This window comes from Zalophus californianus, chromosome 9, assembly GCF_009762305.2.
Source record: "Zalophus californianus isolate mZalCal1 chromosome 9, mZalCal1.pri.v2, whole genome shotgun sequence".
NCBI classification, from domain to species: domain Eukaryota; kingdom Metazoa; phylum Chordata; class Mammalia; order Carnivora; family Otariidae; genus Zalophus; species Zalophus californianus.
In genome coordinates this window covers 8,006,994-8,025,475 of record NC_045603.1, presented here as the reverse complement: position 1 = coordinate 8,025,475, position 18,482 = coordinate 8,006,994, and the positions used below count along the sequence as shown (strand labels likewise).

Here is an 18,482-nt window from a genome sequence, read left to right as displayed (position 1 = left end):
AAAAATAAAAAATAAATCTCTAATAAACTATAGCCAACTCCTGCACTAATTATATTCTGGGCGGTGGACTTTACATTATGTGTGATTGATTCTACTCTACAATAGGAATCACTACACAGAATAAATTGTACTTGACATTGCATAAAACACAACAGGCATACAGTCCACCTGCAGAAGCCTGAAAGAGTATGCTCTTGCCAAAAATGTTAAGAATACTGTGGTTCCTCAAAAAATTAAACAGAGTTACTATTTGTTCCAGCAATTCCACTTCTGAGTATGTACTCAACATTGAAAGCAGGGGCGCCTAGGTGGCTCAGTCGTTAATTGTCTGCCTTCGGCTGAGGTCATGAGCCCTGGGTCCTGGGATCAAGCCCCGCAACCTGCTCCGCAGGAAGCCTGTTTCTCCCTTTCCCATCACCCCCTGCTTGTGTTTCCTCTCTTGCTGTATCTGTCTGTGGAAGGAAGGAAGGAAGAATTGAAAGCAGGAACTCAAACAATATTTGTATCACGTTCATAGCATTATTCACAATAGCCAAATGATGGAAACAACCCAAATGTCCATCAGTAGATGAATGAATAAACAAAATGTGATATATACATACAATGGGATGCTATTCAACTTTTAAAAAATGTAACTGATACATGCTACAATATGGATGAACCTGTAAAACATTGTGCTAAGTGAAATAAGCCAGATTTTAAAAGGACCAATATTGGGGCGCCTGGCTGGCTCAGTCGGTGGAACATAAGACACTTGATCTGAGGGTTGTGAGTTCGAGCCCCACGTTGGGTGTAAGATTACTTTAAAAAAATAAAATCTTCAAAAAAAAGGACCTGTATTAATTCCACTTATATGCACTACCCTAGAGTAGTCAAATTCATAGACAGAAGGATGTTTGCCAGGATCTTGGGGGAGGGGGAAATGGGAAGTTATTGTCTAATGGGGACAGAATCTGGTCAGGGAAGATGACAAAGTTCTGGAGACAGAATACACTTAAAGTCACTGAACTGTACACTTTAAAGATGTTTGAAATGGTAAACTGTACATTTAGCACAATGAAATTTTAACTAGAAAAAGAACTACATTAGCATGTGGGCAAGGGGAAGACGGGAACTAAAGGCAGACTGAGTATTTAAGTAATTAAATGCTTCACGAATTTGTGTGTCAGCCTTGTGCACGGGCCATGCCAATCTTCTCTGTATCATTCCCATTTTAGTATACGTGCCGCTGAAAGGAAGAGCACTATTTAAGTAATTAAAATAAGAATTAATAAAATGCTAAATCAGTATCACCCAGTAACAGGAGTTTGTAATCTCTTGGTCTGTGCCATAGTCAGACTAGTCTGAGGTGTCATGTGTATTTTGAGGTACCTATTTTTATAAAAAACATCTACCCAGGTGAGAGTTACCAGGAAAGAGCGTCATAAAAAGTGGTTGATGGGCGCCTGGGTGGCTCAGTTGGTTAAGCGACTGCCTTCGGCTCAGGTCATGATCCTGGAGTCCCGGGATCGAGTCCCGCATCGGGCTCCCTGCTCAGCGGGGAGTCTGCTTCTCCCTCTGACCCTCTTGGATCTCGTGCTCTCTCTCTCTCTCTATCTCATTCTCTCTCTCTCTCTATCTCATTCTCTCTCTCAAATAAATAAAAAATCTTTAAAAAAAAAAAGTGGTTGAAAGAGGGGCGCCTGGGTGGCTCAGTTGGTTAAGCGACTGCCTTCGGCTCAGGTCATGGTCCTGGAGTCCCGGGATCGAGTCCCGGGATCGAGTCCCGTATGGGCTCCCTGCTCAGCAGGGAGCCTGCTTCTCCCTCTGACCCTCCCCTGTCTCACGCTCTATCTCATTCTCTCTCTCAAATAAATAAATAAAATCTAAAAAAAAAAAAAGTGGCTGAAAGAGCAGGGCTGTTTTGGGTGGAGAAGACAAAGGTCCGGGGAACACGACGGCTAGCTCCCCCTATCCAGAAGCCGTCCCGTAGAACATACTTTTTATGCTGCTCCATTACGCGGAACCCGAACTGGTGGCTGGAAGCGTTCTCATAAAATCGGAATTTTAGAGGTGAAAAGGCCGTTAGTGACTCTGTCCAAGCCCCTTACAGCTGGAGCCACTCGCCTCGGAGCACACAGCCCGTGAGGGCGCTCGGGTTTCCAAAGAGGGGGAAGCCTAGCGCCCGGAGCCCGTGCTTTTCTGGGCGGCGAGCTGATTCCCACAGCGCACCGCAAACCATTTCCACTGTGTTCAGCGTTTCAGTGCCCTCCCCTCCTCAGAATTAGCTCACGAAGTTCCCCTCCATTCTCCGGGCAAGTACCCCCTCGGGGCGCGCTCTCTCCTTCACCCGCTCCCGCCGCCCCGGTGCCCTCCGCCTCCTCCGCGACTCCAGGCCGCCGGCGTGCTCCCGCCTCCTCCCCGCCGCGCCTCCCTCGACCTCTCGGGACGCGCTCCTCCGCTCCCCTTCCGTCGCCGCACGTCGGGAGTCAGTCAGTCAGAGGATCGGCGCTACGGAGCTAGTAACGGCCGCTCTGAGGGCGTCCGGGCTGACGAAAGACGTGATCCTACGGAGCCTCGCAAGCCCGAGGCACAGATTTGTCCGTCAGAAGGCAGGCAGGAGAACAGAAGTCACTCTCAGTATTCCAAACAGAACGTGCAGGATCAGGAACGGGTCTCCCCGGAGCTGAAAGAGCCGGAGCGCGGGCTCTGAGGCGTCCTAAAGACCCGCCACGGCGGCGGAGCCTCGGCCAGCCCCCTCTCACCTCCCCGAGCTCGGGCCCGCTCCCAAGCTGCGCCGCCCAAGGCCCGCCTGCTGGCGGGAGGCGACGGCACACCCTGCCCTGGGTGCCAAAGGGAGAGGGAGGAAATACCCGCACTCCCGTCTCTCCACGCCCACCCCTCCCCTGCCCCTCTTCCCTCCTCCGCACCTCCCCACAACTTTCTCCCCTCCCCCCTCCACGCCCCTCCACTCCCCTTCTCCTCCTCTCCCTTCCCCTTCCCCCTCCGCATCTCTCCTCTCCCTCCTCCTCCCCAACCTTCTCTCCCTTTTCCCCTTCCCTTACCCCCCCACCCTTTCTTTCCCTTCCCTACCCCCCTCCCCGCGCCCCCTCTCCCTTCTGCTTCCTTCCCCTCCCCTCCCTTCTACCCCTCCCCTTCCCCCTTCCGCCCCTCACCTCCCACCAGGGCCTCCCTCCGGCTGAACCAGAAGCCAGCTGACAGTGACTTCCAGGTGAGCCTTGCCCCCAACCCAAGACGTGAAACAGAGCAGGGAAAGGGCGAGGAACATATCTGAAGGCCAACGGATTTTGCCGTTTTATGCGTGCGCAAATAATAAAGTTACACAGTGTATAAACCCTCGTCCAACAAAACCCACGTGTCTTTTTTTCTTTTTCTTAAACAGGGGAGACCAGAGTATAAATCTGAAGATCTCCTGATACAGAAGAAGATCACAAAGCTCAATACCATTCTAACTAAAATGTAACTTGTAATAATTGACAGCTTTTCTGCCATTTTATCGTTTTACATCAAGTTGCTAATTGATGCGACACACCTCCTAAAGGTTAACTTGCAAAAAAGGTCATCCTGAAAAAGAAGGTTTTTTTTTTTTCTTTCAGGAATATTCAGGGCAGCTTTATTTGTAATAGCCCAAAACTGGAAACAATCAATCAGAATGTCCATAGACAGGTGAATGGACTAACATGTAAACATATGGCCATAGGAAGGAATGCAACTCAGTGGTAAAAGTGTATGAGCTATTGATGAACACTACAGCACAGGTAAATCTCAAGAAAATCACGCTGCCTGGGCGCCTGGGTGGCTCAGTCGGTTAAGCGTCTTCCCTCGGCTCAGGTCATGATCTCAGGGTCCCGGGATCGAGTCCTGCATCGGGCTCCCTGCTCAGTGGTGAGTCGGCTTCTCCCTCTCCCTCTGCCCCTCCTCTCCCATTCATGCTCTTTCTCTCTCAAATAAATAAATAAAATCTTTAAAATATATATATATAATTTTTTTAAAAAAAGATAATTAGGCTGCCTGAAAGAAGTCAGACCAAAGCAAGAATACATACATACTGTATGGTTCTATTTGTATAAATCCTGGAAAATGCAAGCTAATCTACAATGACCAAAGCAGATTTTCGTGGTCATCTGAAACCAAGTGGGGGGTGAAGGGGGATGAGAGGGAGCGAATCCCAAAGGGCATGAAGAAATTTTTGAGGGTGATGCGCATGTTCGTTATCTTTTTTGTTTTCCCCTCACAAACATTCTCTTTAATAGATAAGCTTAACCTTGGTGGCAAATTTTAATAGAGTAGAAAGCCTTCACTGTGTATCATCTATCTTTAAAGTTTATTTCTCTCTCTGAAGAGAGAAGTTCTAAGACTAATGTGCACCGAAAATGAGAAATTTAAGAAATTGGAAAAACTGCTAGTTTATTCAAGTTGTTTCACCTGGTGTTTACAGCTTGTTAAGTTTGTTATATATTGGTTTGAGAGTGATTGATGGTGATAAAAATTATCCAAAATAATGAGTCACAACCTATTTAGGCTTTAAAAGAATACCGTATTCCTAAAAATACCAGTTTTTATCTCTTAGGAATCGGTCAAATGTAAATACATGTTCTACATTATATGTTTGTCTAGTTTATTTCTCATAAGTTCTTTTTTTTTTAAGATTTATTTATTTTAGTGAGAGAGCATGAGCAGGAGGAGCAGAGGGTGAGGGAGAGAGAATCTCAAGCAGACTCTGTGCTGAGTGCGGAGCCCAACACAGGGCTCGGGCCCAGAATCCTGAGATCATGACCAGAGCCGACGTCAAGAGTCAGATGCCTAACCGACTATACCACCCAGGTGCCCCTCTCATGCAAACTATCACCATAACAGGGTTTATTTCACAAAGGTACTTATGTGGTGAAGCGTAGCCATCAAGCACCCATAAACAAGACATTTGTCTCTAGTACCTGTTCATATACCTCCTCTCTGTCACCTTATCTGATCACCACCCTCAAGAAAATTGTCATTTCCATAACCATCAATTCCCAAACTATCAAGTCTATCAAACTTCAGTGTTCTTCCTACTCCATCCATCACTCCCTACCCCAACACACACACACACACACACACACACACACTTCATTAAAAAATGGTATAGGCATTAAGAAACCTTAAAGACTATAAAATCTATCATTCTGAAATCAAGTAGCTCTTTAAAAATAAGCTCAAATGGAGGGCTTGCTATTTAAGGCAGATTTTCATGCCTACTCTCAGAACTTTTAATTTCATAGTTCTAGGTGAGGAATCAGCATTTTTATCTTTCATCTTTGGCATTATAATTATGTGTTGTGATGTGGACCTCCTTGGGTTCATTTTGTTGGAATTCTCTGTGCATCCTGAACCTGAATGTCTATTTCCTACCCCAGGTTATTTCTTCAGAGAAGTTTTCTGCCCCCTTCTCTCTCCCTTCTCCTTCTGGGACCCCTATAATGTGAGTATTTATTTGCCTGATGTTGCCCAAGACATCCCTTAACCTACTCTCATCTTTTTTCATTCTTTTTTCTTTTTGTTCTTCAGCTTGGGTGCTTTCCATCACCCTGTCTTCCAAGTTGCTGATCCATTCCTCTCCGTTTTCTGATCTACTGTTAATTCCCTCTAGCGTGTTTTTCATTCCAGTTATTGTGTTTTTCAGCTCTGATGCATTTTTTTTTATATTTTCTGTCTCTTCGTGAAGTTCTCACTAAGCTCTTCCACTCTTCTCTCCAGTCTCATGAGCATCTTTATGACTTTTACTTTGAACTCTTTGTCAGGTAGATTGTTTATCTCCATTTCATTTAGTTCTCGTTCTGACGTTCTGTTTTATTTTTTCGTTTGTAGCATATTCCTCTGTCTCCTCATTTTGCTTGACTTTCTGTTTGTTTTTATGAAGCACGTGGAACACCTACTTCTCCTAAACTTAACAGAATGATCTTGTGTAGGGTCATCCTCTGTTTAGACTTTAAGTGCCTGGTGACTTTGGCTGGCTAGAGCTGTGGCTGGTGTGGGCTGGGGGTCTCAGGGCACTCTGTGCTGAGGCTGCCCTGGTGGGGTGGCCAGAGCTGAAATAGGTGTGGTCCCTGGTAGTCTCAGGGCTCTGGGCAGAGAGGGCACACTGGCAGGACAGCTGCAGCTGAAGTGGGTGCAAGCTGGAGTGTCCCAGGACACTCCATGCATGAGTACCCTAGCAGGGAGGCTGGGGTGGAGGCAGGCATGGGCCAGGGTGTCCCAGGGCACTCTGCTCCAGCAATGCCCAGGCGAGTCATCTGGAGCTGAAATGGTACAGGCTTGGAGTGTTCCAGGGTGCTTTGCACCTTTGTCACCTTGGCAAGATGACTGGAGCTATAGTGAGCACTGACCAGGGGTGTCCCGGTGTGCACTGCACTGGGGCCACCTTGGCTGGATGTCTGGCGCTGGTGTGGGCTAGGGGCCCAGGGCTCCCTGAGGCAGTAGGCTGGCTAGGGTGCCAGGACCCTGGTCTCATCCACAATGTCAAGGTGGAGGGGAATGTAAACCATAGCACTGGCCAACCCCTCTGGCCCAGAGAGACTTCCAGCATCTCCCCCGCTAGTTGGTAGGGTTCCTGGGCTGGATCTTTTATATCCTAGTTGCTGACTGATTGATTGATTGATTGATTTAAAGTAGGCTCCATGCCCAGTGTGGTGGGGCTTGAACTCAGGACTGAGATCAAGAGCCCCATGCTCTCCCAACTAAGCCAGCCAGACAGCCCTCTAGTTGCTGTTTTAAACCATGACTTTTTTTTTTTTTCTGTGCCTCTGGGTGTCCTGGGCTCACTAAGGCCACAGGCCAGCTGTGGTAGCCAGAGCCCAGCTCCTGTCTCAAGATGCAGGGAGAGTGTAAACCATGGCACTCCCCAGCGCCCCTCTAGTTTCTCTTTTAAACCATGGCTTTTGGGGTGCCTGGGTGGCTCAGTCGTTAAGCATCTGCCTTTGGCTCAAGTCATGATCCCAGGGTCCTGGGATCGAGCCTGGCATGGAGCCAGGGAACTCCACATGGGGCTTCCTGCTCCGCGAGGAGCCAGCTTCTCCCTCTCCCACTCCCCCTGCCTGTGTTCCCTCTCTCTCCCTGTGTCTCTCTCTGTCAAATAAATAAATAAAATCTTTTTAAAAAATTAAAAAATAAATAAACCATGGCTTTTTTTCCTGTGCCCCCCCAACCCTGCCCAGGGCAGATGAATCTGCTCCTAGTCCCTCTGTACTAGTCCTCCCCACTGCAGTTCTGTGCTGGGGGTGGGGGTTCCCTTTGTTACTGTGTGTCTCTCTCTCTTGCCCTTCTCAGTGTGATCTCTCTTTATTTTGCTGGGCAGATGCTGTTCAGTCAGCCCTCAGTTCTTCTTCAGGAGGAATTGCTCTATAAATAGGTATAGATTTGGTGTGTTCCTGGAGGAGGTGAGTTCAGGGTCTTCCTAAGTCACCATCTTAGTGACTTACAAATAAGCTCTTGATTGAGTTCCTTCTGTCTCTTCCCCCCTTTTTGTTCTGAGACCATTTAGAATCCATCTTAGATCTAATTCAGGTCCTCGGCAACCAATTTGACCATATTCACCTAAATCACTTGTGGACAACCAAACACTCTCCGATAATATACAGCCAAAAAGGCATCTTCTGAGTCACTTCAATTATTTATGTATAAAAATACACATGAAGAGGATTAGTGACATATGTAATCCTAAAGAGAAAGCAATTCCCAATTCACTTTTTTTTTAAAGATTTTATTTATTTATTTGACAGAGAGAGACACAGCAACAGAGGGAACACAAGCAGGGGGAGTGGGAGAGGGAGAAGCAGCCTCCCCGCTGAGCAGGGAGCTGATATGGGGCTCAATCCCAGGACCCTAGGACCATGACCTGAGCTGAAGGCAGACGCTTAACGACTGAGCCACCCAGGCACCCCCAATTCACTTATTTTTTACTTTGGAATTTTTTATGGGATGATATCATTTTATGTCAAGATTATACTCCAGGAAAACTCCACATTATATCAAAGAGGGGAATTATTTTTACAGGAATTAATATAAAAAGTCTAGCTGCATTCCCAGACAGCTACTCCCAGACTTTCCAATACATTACTTACAAAACTGTCCCCAAACTCTTTGAATGACACAATCATTCTTAATTTTAAAATGTTGATTCTGGACTTGAGAGGAGACTATGCAGATGTTCTTGGTACTTCCCCAAAGATGACTACCCACGTGTAGCCCTTGACCAACGTGAATTAGGCAAAAGGTGAGGACAGAGCAGAAGTCAAGAGCCAGTATGGGCAACCCCAGATCTGTATGCAAGAGACAGCTCCTCAGGGAAAGTGAGAACATGCAGTTGACTGAGGGTTTGAAGTCCTCCCTCTTTTTTCCAGACAGTGAAGAAGTGTCCATTTCTCTTTGCGATAGATCTTAGCCCCGAGAATCTCACAGCAACACACATAAGCGCAACATAACTACCAGATGCAATAATTTATACCAAAATTATGCTAAATAGATAAACATCTCAGCACAAAAGGGAACAACATAGGAAGAGTCAACAAAGAACTCTATAGATTTTTTTTTTTTAATAACACAGGTGGTTTTGTATTCTCTACAAACAACTGGCCAAAGAGGGAGGGAGTCCAGATGAATACTGCTAGTCAACAGAAGGAAGCCTGCCTGCGATTGAAATTTTGCTGGGGGTGAAATCCGTGAGGGCAGCTCAGGGCTGACTGGGCAGACGCATGAACTGCCAGGTGAGGTGTACTCCAGCCCAGTGCCCTACACAGCCAACACCCAGGGGCTGGGCCCATACTCGTGGTCACTCATTCAACTTCACGGAGCTTTGACTGAAGAAGGAACACATAGTCCCTGCCCTCAAAAAGAATCCTTAGTCTACAAGACACTGAATGGAAAACATTATAATGCAGTATAACATCATAATAGAGTTACAGAGGCAGCACAAGGGAGGAAAGGATGAACTGCATTTGAGAAGGGAGTCAGGACCACTGGTCAGAGAAGATACTCCATGAGTTTCATAATAAAACTGCCATATTAGGATAGAAATTTCACTCACATTAATAGCTCATTTATGCTTAGGATGACCCCATGAGGTACATCATTATCTTCATTTTACAGATGTGGAAAATAGGCTCCCAGAGGATATGAGACTATGATTTGTAAACCTAACACTCACTGAGCATTTATTAGGTGTGATGTGCTGGGCTGAGCAGTCTGTAGGCATTATTTCATTTAATCTCTGCAGCAATAATTCTTAACACTCTTCATTTTACAAATGAGAAAACCAAGATGTACAGAAGTTAAAGTAACTTGTCCAAGTCAGGGTTTGAATTTAGCTAGGATTCAGAACCTGAGCCCTTAACAACAATAGTACATGATGCGGCTTCCCATCCTTGTGCAAGTAAATACTTCAATTTTCAATTATCCAAACTGGCTCAGTGTAGTTGGTGTCAGACACACTTGGGCTAGAATCTGTCATTGGTCATTTACCAGCTCTCTGATCTTAAATCAATTTACTTAACCTTTTCTTACCTTCACTTTCTTCATCTATTTCTAGAATAGGAATTGCATATATCTAGCCACCCCAATTATTTTTGCTCACAGCATCTTTACTTATTCTTTTATTTTGCATTTAACCCAGTTTGTAATTAATTGCTGACATCTGCCTCTACCTGTAGAATATAAGCTACAGGAGGGCCACGACTTGCTTATACACATTTGCTTACCATTGTAACTCCAACATGCAGCACAGAGCCTGGCATATGGTGGGTACTCAATAAATACTTGTTCAGTGGGGCGCCTGGGTGGCTCAGTCGTTAGGCATCTGCCTTCGGCTCAGGGTCCTGGGATCGAGCCCCGCATCAGGCTCCCTGCTCAGTGGAAGGCCTGTTTCTCCCTCTCCCAATCCCCCTGCTTTGTATTCCCTCTCTCACTGTGTCTCTCTCTGTCAAATAAATAAATAAAATCTTAAAATAAATAAATAAATAAATACTTGTTCAAGAAATAATTCATCCCAGGGGAGAAAGAGAGCTTTCCCCCACCTTCATTAAATAGGACTTCCCTGGAAGAGTTCTCATAAGAAGTAACAGGGCAATGAGATATTATGAATGACCACTCCTGGGTAATTTAGGACCATCTCCTGCCAAGAGAGGTGAGATGCTGACTGGCAACTCTACCAGAATCACAAGTAGGGCCAGCATCATCGTAGTGTGACCTGTGCAGCAGCACAGGGCTCTGAGCTCAGAAGGGCCCTCCCTGCATGTGGGTTAAAGCTGAAATTGTTACTGTCTTGAAATTCTTAATAATTTCTTTTAGCAAGGACCCCTTCTGTTACTGTCTTGAAATTCTTAATAATTTCTTTTAGCAAGGACCCCTTCATTTTTATTTTGCACAGGGTACTACAAATTATACAACTGGTTCTAATCACACAGAATGAGTGATAAGGGAGGAGAAAGGGGAACACGAGACATTTCTTTCTTTCTTTTTTTTTTATTTTTTTTTTTTAAGATTTTATTTACTTGAGAGAGAGAGAATGAGAGACAGAGAGCATGAGAGGGAGGAGGGTCAGAAGGAGAAGCAGACGCCCCGCCGAGCAGGGAGCCCGATGTGGGGCTCGATCCCGGGACTGCAGGATCATGACCTGAGCCAAAGGCAGTCGTCCAACCAACTGAGCCACCCAGGCGCCCCGCAACATTTCTTTCAAAACAAGGTCAGGGGATGCTGGAAAGTCCACAACTGTGAATACCATGTATGTGTTGAGAAATGCAGCTATGTGCCCAGTTCATCATTAGATAGATCGTGAGCTCCTTGAAGGCAGAGATAAGATCTTCCTTGTTCAGTGCTGTCTGTGGTTTAAAATGGTGCTGGCGTCTTCTTTTAATCAATCTTATTATTTTGAAATGATTGTAGGGCGCCTGGGTGGCTCAGTCGTTAAGCGTCTGCCTTCAGCTTAGGTCATGATCCCAGGGTCCTGGGATCGAGTCCCACATCGGGCTCCCCGCTCAGCGGGAAGCCTGCTTCTCCCTCTCCCACTCCCCCTGCTTGTGTTCCCTCTCTCGCTGTCTCTCTCTCTCTCTCTCTGTTGAAAAATAAATAAAATCTTTAAAAAAAATTTTTTTTTGAAATGATTGTAAATTCCACTTGCAGTTGTAAGAAATAACACAAAGAGATCCTGTGTACCCTTAACTAAGTTTTCTCCAATGCTAACAACTTGCAAAACTATAGTACAATATCACAACCAGGATATTGACATTGATATGGTCCAGATACCCAACATTTCCATCACCACAAGGATCCCTTGTGTTGCCCTTTTATAGCTATACCCTCTTCCTTCCCACCTCCATTTCCTCAACTCCTGGCAAGCACTAATCTGTTCTCCATTTCTATAATTTTGTCATTTCAAGAATATTAAATAAATAGAATCATACAGTATGTAACCTTTGTGGGATTGCTTTTTTTTTTTCACTCAGCATAATTATCTGCAAATTCAGCCACTTGGGTATACTGATAGTCTGTTCCTTTTTATTACTGAATGGTATAGATATACCACAGTTTAACCATTCACCCATTGGAGGACACCTGCATGTTTTCAGTTTGGGCCTAATATAAATAAAGCTGCTAAGACCTGTTCATGGATTTTATGTGTACAGCAGTCTTCATTTCTCTTGGATAAGTGCCCAGGAATGCAACCACTGGGTTGTATGGTAGTTGCATGTGTACATTTTAAACTGCCAAACTGTTTTCCAGGGTAGCTATACCATTTTGCATTCCCACCTGCTATGTATGGGTGATCCAGTTTCTCTGCATTCTTGCCAGCATTTGGTGTTGTCACAGTTTTTAATTTTAGCCGTTCTGATAGGTGTATTGTAATAACTCGTTGTGGTTTGGTTTTTTTTAAGATTTTTTTTTTTTTAAGTAATCTCTGTACCCAATGTGGGGCTTGAATTCACAACCCCAAGATCAAGAGTCACATGCTCCACTGACTGAGCCAGCCAGGCACCTTGACTCATTGTGAATTTATTTTTTTAAGATTTTATTTATTTATGTGAGAGAGAGAGAGATTGAGAGAGAGCATGAGAGGAGAGAGGGTCAGAGGGAGAAGCAGACTCCCCACTGAGCAGGGAGCCAGATGTGGGACTCCATCCCGGGACTCTGGGATCATGACCTGAGCCGAAGGCAGTCGCTTAACCAACTGAGCCACCCAGGTGCCCTCATTGTGAATTTAATCTGCATTCATCTAATGCGTTATCTAGATGTTGAATATCTCTTCATGTGCTTATTTGCTGTCTGTACATCCTTTTTGATGAAATATCTCTGTCTTTTGACTATTTTCTAATTGGATTGTTTGTTTCTTAATTGTTGAGTTTTAATAGTTTGCAGATGCTTTTTCCCACTCTGTAGCTTGTCTTTTCATCCTCTTAACAGAGTCTTTTACAAAGCAAGTTTTTAATTCTGATGAAGTCCAATTTATCAATTCTTTCTTTTATGGATCGTGTTTTGGTGTCAAATCTAAGAACTCTGGCCCTAAATCATGCACATTTTCTCCTATGTTTTATTCTAGAAGTTGTATGTGTGGTGTTGTTGTTTTTTTTTTTTTTTAGATTGATTGATTGATTCATTCATTCATTTAAGAGCAAGAGAGCATATACAGAGGGAGAGAATCTTCAAGCAGACCCCCCACTGAACTCGGAGCTGGACCCATGAGATCACGACCTGAGCCAAAACCCAGTGTCAGACACTCAACTGACTGAGCCCTGGTGTCCCTAAAAGTTGTATGGTTTTATGTTTTACATTTAAGTTCATGATACATGTTGAGTTAATTTTTGTATAAAGTGTGAGAATAGGTCAAAGGTTTTGTTTGTTTATGAATGTCCATTTGCTCCAGCACTATTTATTGAAAATGCTCTTTCCTCTATTGAATTGCTTTTGCACTTTTGTCAAAATTTAGTTGGGCATATTTGGGTGGATCTTTTCCCAGGTTCTCTGTTCAGTCCATTAATCTATATGTCTATTCCTCCACCACTATCATACAGCCTTGATTACTGTAGCTGTATAAGTCTTGAAAGCAGGAAAAGTGATTCCTCTCACTTCACTTTTCCTTTTTTTAAAAAAAGATTTTATTTATTTGACAGAGAGAGACACAGCAAGAGAGGGAACACAAGCAGGGGGAGTGGGAGAGGGAGAAGCAGGCTTCCCGCGGAGCAGGGAGCCTGATGCAAGGCTCTATCCCAGGACCCTGGGATCATGACCTGAGCTGAAGGCAGACGCTTAACGACTGAGCCACCCAGGAGCGCCCCTTCACTTTTCCTTTTCAAAATTGTTTTAGCTATTCTAGTTCTGTTGCCTTTCCATATAAATTTTAGAATAATTTTGTAACTGCAAAAAACTTGCTAGGATTTTTATAGGAATTGTGTTAAACTGTATATCAATTTGATGAAAATTGACATCTTGACAATGTTGAATTTTCTAATCCATGAACATGGTATGTCTCTCCATTTATTTAAAAAACTTAAAAAAAAAACTTTTTAAAACTCTCATCAGTGTTGTGTCATTTTAAGTGTACAAGTCTCTATACAGGTTTTGTTAGATTTATACCTAATTATTTAATTTTTTTGATGATTATAAATAGCATCAAATTTTAAATTTCTATGGCCACATGTTTATAGCTAGTAGATACAAAATAATTACTTTTTGTATGTTTATCTTGTATCCTGTGACCTTGCTGATCTTACAGAGTAGTTCTAAGAGTTTGGTTGTTGTTGTTGTTTTTAAAATTATTTGAGATTTTCTAAATAAACTATATCTCATCTAAAAATGGGATGGTCTTATTTCTTTGTTTCCAATCTGTATGCCTTTTACTTCCTTTTTTTTTCACCTTATTGAGCTGGCTACAATTTCCAGTATTATACAGAATAAGAGTGATGAGAGATCATCCTTGCCTTGTTCCCAATTTTAAGGGGAAAGCATTCAGTATTTCACCATTAAGTATAATGTTGACTGTAGGCTTTGTGTAGATGCTTTTTATCAAGTTCAGGAAATTCTCCTCTGTTCCTACTTTTCTGAGAGTCTTTAACATGAATAGATGTTGAATTTTGTCAAACGTTTTTCCTGTATCTATTTTTTTTAAAGAATTTATTTATTTATTAGAGAGAGAGAGAGAATGAGAGATAGAGAGCACGAGAGGGAAGAGGGTCAGAGGGAGAAGCAGACTCCCTGCTGAGCAGGGAGCCCGATGCGGGACTCGATCCCGGGACTCCAGGGTCATGACCTGAGCTGAAGGCAGTCGCCCAACCAACTGATCCACCCAGGCGCCCTTTCCTGTATCTATTGATATGATTGTGTGATTTTTCTTCTTGAAACTGTTAATATGGCAGAATCCATTGATTGGTCTTTAAATATTGAACCAGCATTGTATCCCTGGAATAAACCCCACTTGGTCATGGTGAATAATTCTTTTTATATACTGCTAGATTCTATTTGCTAATACTTTGTTAAGGATGTTTATGTCTGTATTACTGAGAGATACTGGTCACAGTTTTCTTTTTCTTATATTGTCTTTGTCTGGTTTTCTTATCAGGATAAAACTGGCTTCATAAAATGAATTGAAAAGTGTTCTTCTATTTTCTGGAGAAGACTGTAGAATTGGCTTTTAATTCTTTACCCATTTGGTAGAATTCTCCAGTGAAACTATCTGAGCCTGGATTTCTCTTTTGGAAGCTTTAAAATTATAAATTCATTTGCCTTAATAGTTATAGGGATATTCAAATTATCTATTTCACATTGAATGAGTTGAGGTAATTTGTGTTTTTTGAGGAAGTGGTCTAAGTTGTTGAATTTATGTGTATAGAGTCTGTGGTATTGTCCTATGATCCTTTTATGTGCAAGGTTGGTAGTGATATCACCTGTTTCACTCCTGATATTGGTAATTTGTATCTACTCCCTTTTATCTTTGTCAGTCTTGCTGGAAGCATGTCAATTTTAATGATCTTTTTAAGAATCCATTTTTTGGGGCACCTGGGTGGCTCAGTCAGTTAAGCATCTGCGTTCAGCTCAGGTCATGATCCCAGGGTCCTGGAATCAAGCCCCATATCTGGCTCCTTGCTCAGCAGGGATTCTGCCTCTCCCTCTGCGCCACCCCCCCCCCCCGCCGCCCCGCGGCTGATGCTCTCTCTCTCCCAAATAAATAAATAAAATCTTTTTTAAAAATCCATTTTTGTTTCATTTTCTTTTTCTGTTTTCAATTTCTACTCTTATCTTTATTATTTCTTTCATTCTGCTTGCTTTGGGTTTATTTTGCTGTTTTTCTTCCACGTTCTTGAAGTGGGAACTTAAGATCATTCTTTTCCTCTTATCCAATGTGTACATTTAGTGCTAAAAATTTCTCTTCTAGCAGTTTTAGTAGTGTCCCACAGACTTTGACATGTTGTTTTTATTTCATTCATTTCAACCTTATTTTTAATTTCCCTTAAGACTTCATCTTTCACCTATAGATTATTGAGAAATGTGTTGATTAGGGGTGCATGGGTGGCTCAGTTAAGTGGTCACTCTTGGCTTTGGCTCAGGTCATGATCTCAGGGTTGTGAGATCTAGCCCTGCATCAGGCTCCTGTGCTGGGGTTGGGGGGGGGGTCTGCTTGAAATTCTTTCCCCCCCGCCTTGTCCCTCCCCCTCTGCTTCTCCTTCCATTCATGCTCTTTCTCTCTTAAATAATAAATAAATAAATAAATAAATAAATAAATAAATAAATAAATAAATAAAATCTTTTTAAAAACCTGTTGTTTAGTTTCTAGTTGTTTGGAGAATTTCCTGTCATCTTTCTGTTATTGACTTTTAGTTTGATTTCATTGTGGTTGGAGAAAACATTGTAGGATTTCAATTTTTTTTAAATTTTAAAGATCCAGGGGCGCCTGGGTGGCTCAGTTGTTAAGCATCTGCCTTCGGCTCCGGTCATGATCCCAGAGTCCTGGGATTGAGCCCCGCATTGGGCTCCCTGCTTCGCAGGAGACCTGCTTCTCCCTCTCCCACTTCCCCTGCTTGTGTTCCCTCTCTTGCTGTGTCTCTCTCTGTCAAATAGATAAATAAAATCTTTAAAAAAATTTTTTTTAAAGATCCATTTTATGGCCCAGGGTAAGGTATACCTCGGTATATGTTCCATGGCACTTTTTTTTTTTTAATTTGAAGTTCTAACTGGCTTTATTAAACAAATGGGCATCATCCCATCTAGAACGTAGAGGGGAGATCCCCTGTTCCATGTCACTTTTAAAAGAATATATATGCTGCTGTTATGGGATGGAATGTTTTTATTTATTTAAAAATAAATTTTTAAGTAGGTCCACACCCAATGTGAGGCTTGAACTCATAATCCTGAGATCAAGAGTCACATGTTCCACCAAGTGAGCCAGCCAGGTGCCCCTGGATGGAATGTTTTTAAAATGAGGGGCGCCTGGCTGGCTCAGTCGGTTAAGCGCTGCCTTCGGCTCAGGTCATGATCCCAGGTTCCTGGGATCCAGTCCCACATCGGGCTCCTTGCTCAGTGGAGAGCCTACTTCTCCCTCTCCCTCTGCCTGCCTGCTGCTCCCCGGCTTGTGCTCTCTCACTATCTCTTTCTCTGTGTCAAATAAATAAATAAAATCTTTAAAAAATAAAATGATTAGATCCTGTTGGTTGACAATGTTAAATTCTTCTATATTCTTGCTGATTTTCTGTCTAGTAGTTCTATCCATTGTTGCAAGAGAAGTGTTGAAATCTCAAACTCTGATGGTAGATTTGTCTATTTCTATTTTCAGGTCTATTGGCTTTTGCTTCACTTCTTTTGAAGATAATTTCTTGGCGCATATACATTTGGGATTGCTATGTCTTCTTGGAGGATTGACATTTTTAGCATTATATAATATTCTCCTCTCTGGTAATTTTCTTTACTCCAAAGTCTATTTTATCTGATATTAATATAGCCTGCTTTCCTTTGATTAATGTTTGCATATCTTTTTCCATCCTTTTACTTGCACATTGCCTATATCATATTTGAAGTGAGCTTCTCATAGACAGCATATACTAGGCTATGTTTTTAAATCCACTCTGCCAACCTCTGACTCTTAATTGATATTCTTAGACCATTTACTTTTAATGTAGTTATTGCTATGTTTAGGATTAAGTCTGTTTTATTTTTTGTTTTCTGTTTGTTCTCTTTGTTTTTCATTGCTCTTTTTTGTTTTTCTGCCTTCCTGTGGGTTACTTAAATAAACATTTTTTTAGGATTCCATTTTTATGTACTTATAATGTTGAGTGTATCTCTTTGTGTATTTTTAAGTGGTCATTCTAGGTATTACATCACATATACATAACTTAGGACAACCCACTGATGTCATCATTTTACCAATCTGAAATGAAATATAAATACCTTACCTCCCTCTATGTCCCTCTACCCTTCCCATTTTATAATTTTCTTAAATATTTCCTCCACATATATTTAGAACCACACAAGACTCTATTTTTTTTTCTTCAAAGATTTTATTTATTTATTTGAGAGAGAGAGAATGAGAGATAGAGAGCACGAGAGGGAAGAGGGTCAGAGGGAGAAGCAGACTCCCTGCTGAGCAGGGAGCCCGATGCGGGACTCGATCCTGGGACTCCAGGATCATGACCTGAGCCGAAGGCAGTCGCTTAACCAACTGAGCCACCCAGGCGCCCCAAGACTCTATTTTTTAAAACATTTTTTTAAGTTTTTTAAATCCAGTTGATTTTTTTTAATTTTTTTATTCTTTTAAAGATTTTATTTATTTATTTGTCAGAGAGAGAGAGAGCACAAGCAGGGGGAGCGGCAGGCAGAGGGAGAGGGAGAAGAAGGCTCCCTGCTGAGCAAGGAGCCCCACGTGGGACTCGATCCTAGGACAATGGGATCATGACCTAAGCAAGAGGCAGCCACTTAACCGACTGAGCCACCCAGGTGTCCCTAAATCCAGTTGATTTTTTAAAAAGTCAACTCCATACCTAACATGGAGCTTAAACTCACAACCCTGAGATCAAGAGTCACATGCTCTACCAACCGAGCCAGCCAGGCACCCCACAGGATTACATTTTTTACTCAAACTGTCAAGCATGATTTAGAAAACCCAAGAGAAGAAAAGACTATTGTATTTACCCCGTTTTGCTTACTGTGTTCCTTCTTCCTGATGTTCCAAGGTTCCTTGTTTTATTGTTTCCTTTCTGTTTAGAGAAATTCCTTTATCCATGTTTTTGAGTAGGTCTGAAGTGACAAATTTTCTTAGTTTTCCTTCATCTTAGAATGTCTTGATTGTCCCTTCACTGCTAAAGGATATCTTCATTGGGTATAGGATTCTGGGTTGACTGTTTTTTCTATAATTAAAACTATATTGCTACTTCTTTCTGACTTCCATGATTTCTGATGAGGAATCTGCTGTTATTCAAATTATTTTTCCTCAATAGATAAGTTGGGATTTTCTCTGGCTGGTTTCAAGATTTTCT

The 18,482-nt window shown here is 42.7% G+C and overlaps 1 non-coding gene across 1 annotated transcript; it reads right to left on the bottom strand.

Moving 5' to 3' along the window:
* Nucleotides 1-1,134: 1,134 nt before the first annotated feature.
* LOC113923219 lies at nucleotides 1,135-1,244 on the bottom strand. The gene has a single exon (XR_003520224.1). It is a non-coding gene; the product is annotated as a U6 spliceosomal RNA (small nuclear RNA).
* Nucleotides 1,245-18,482: the final 17,238 nt, after the last annotated feature.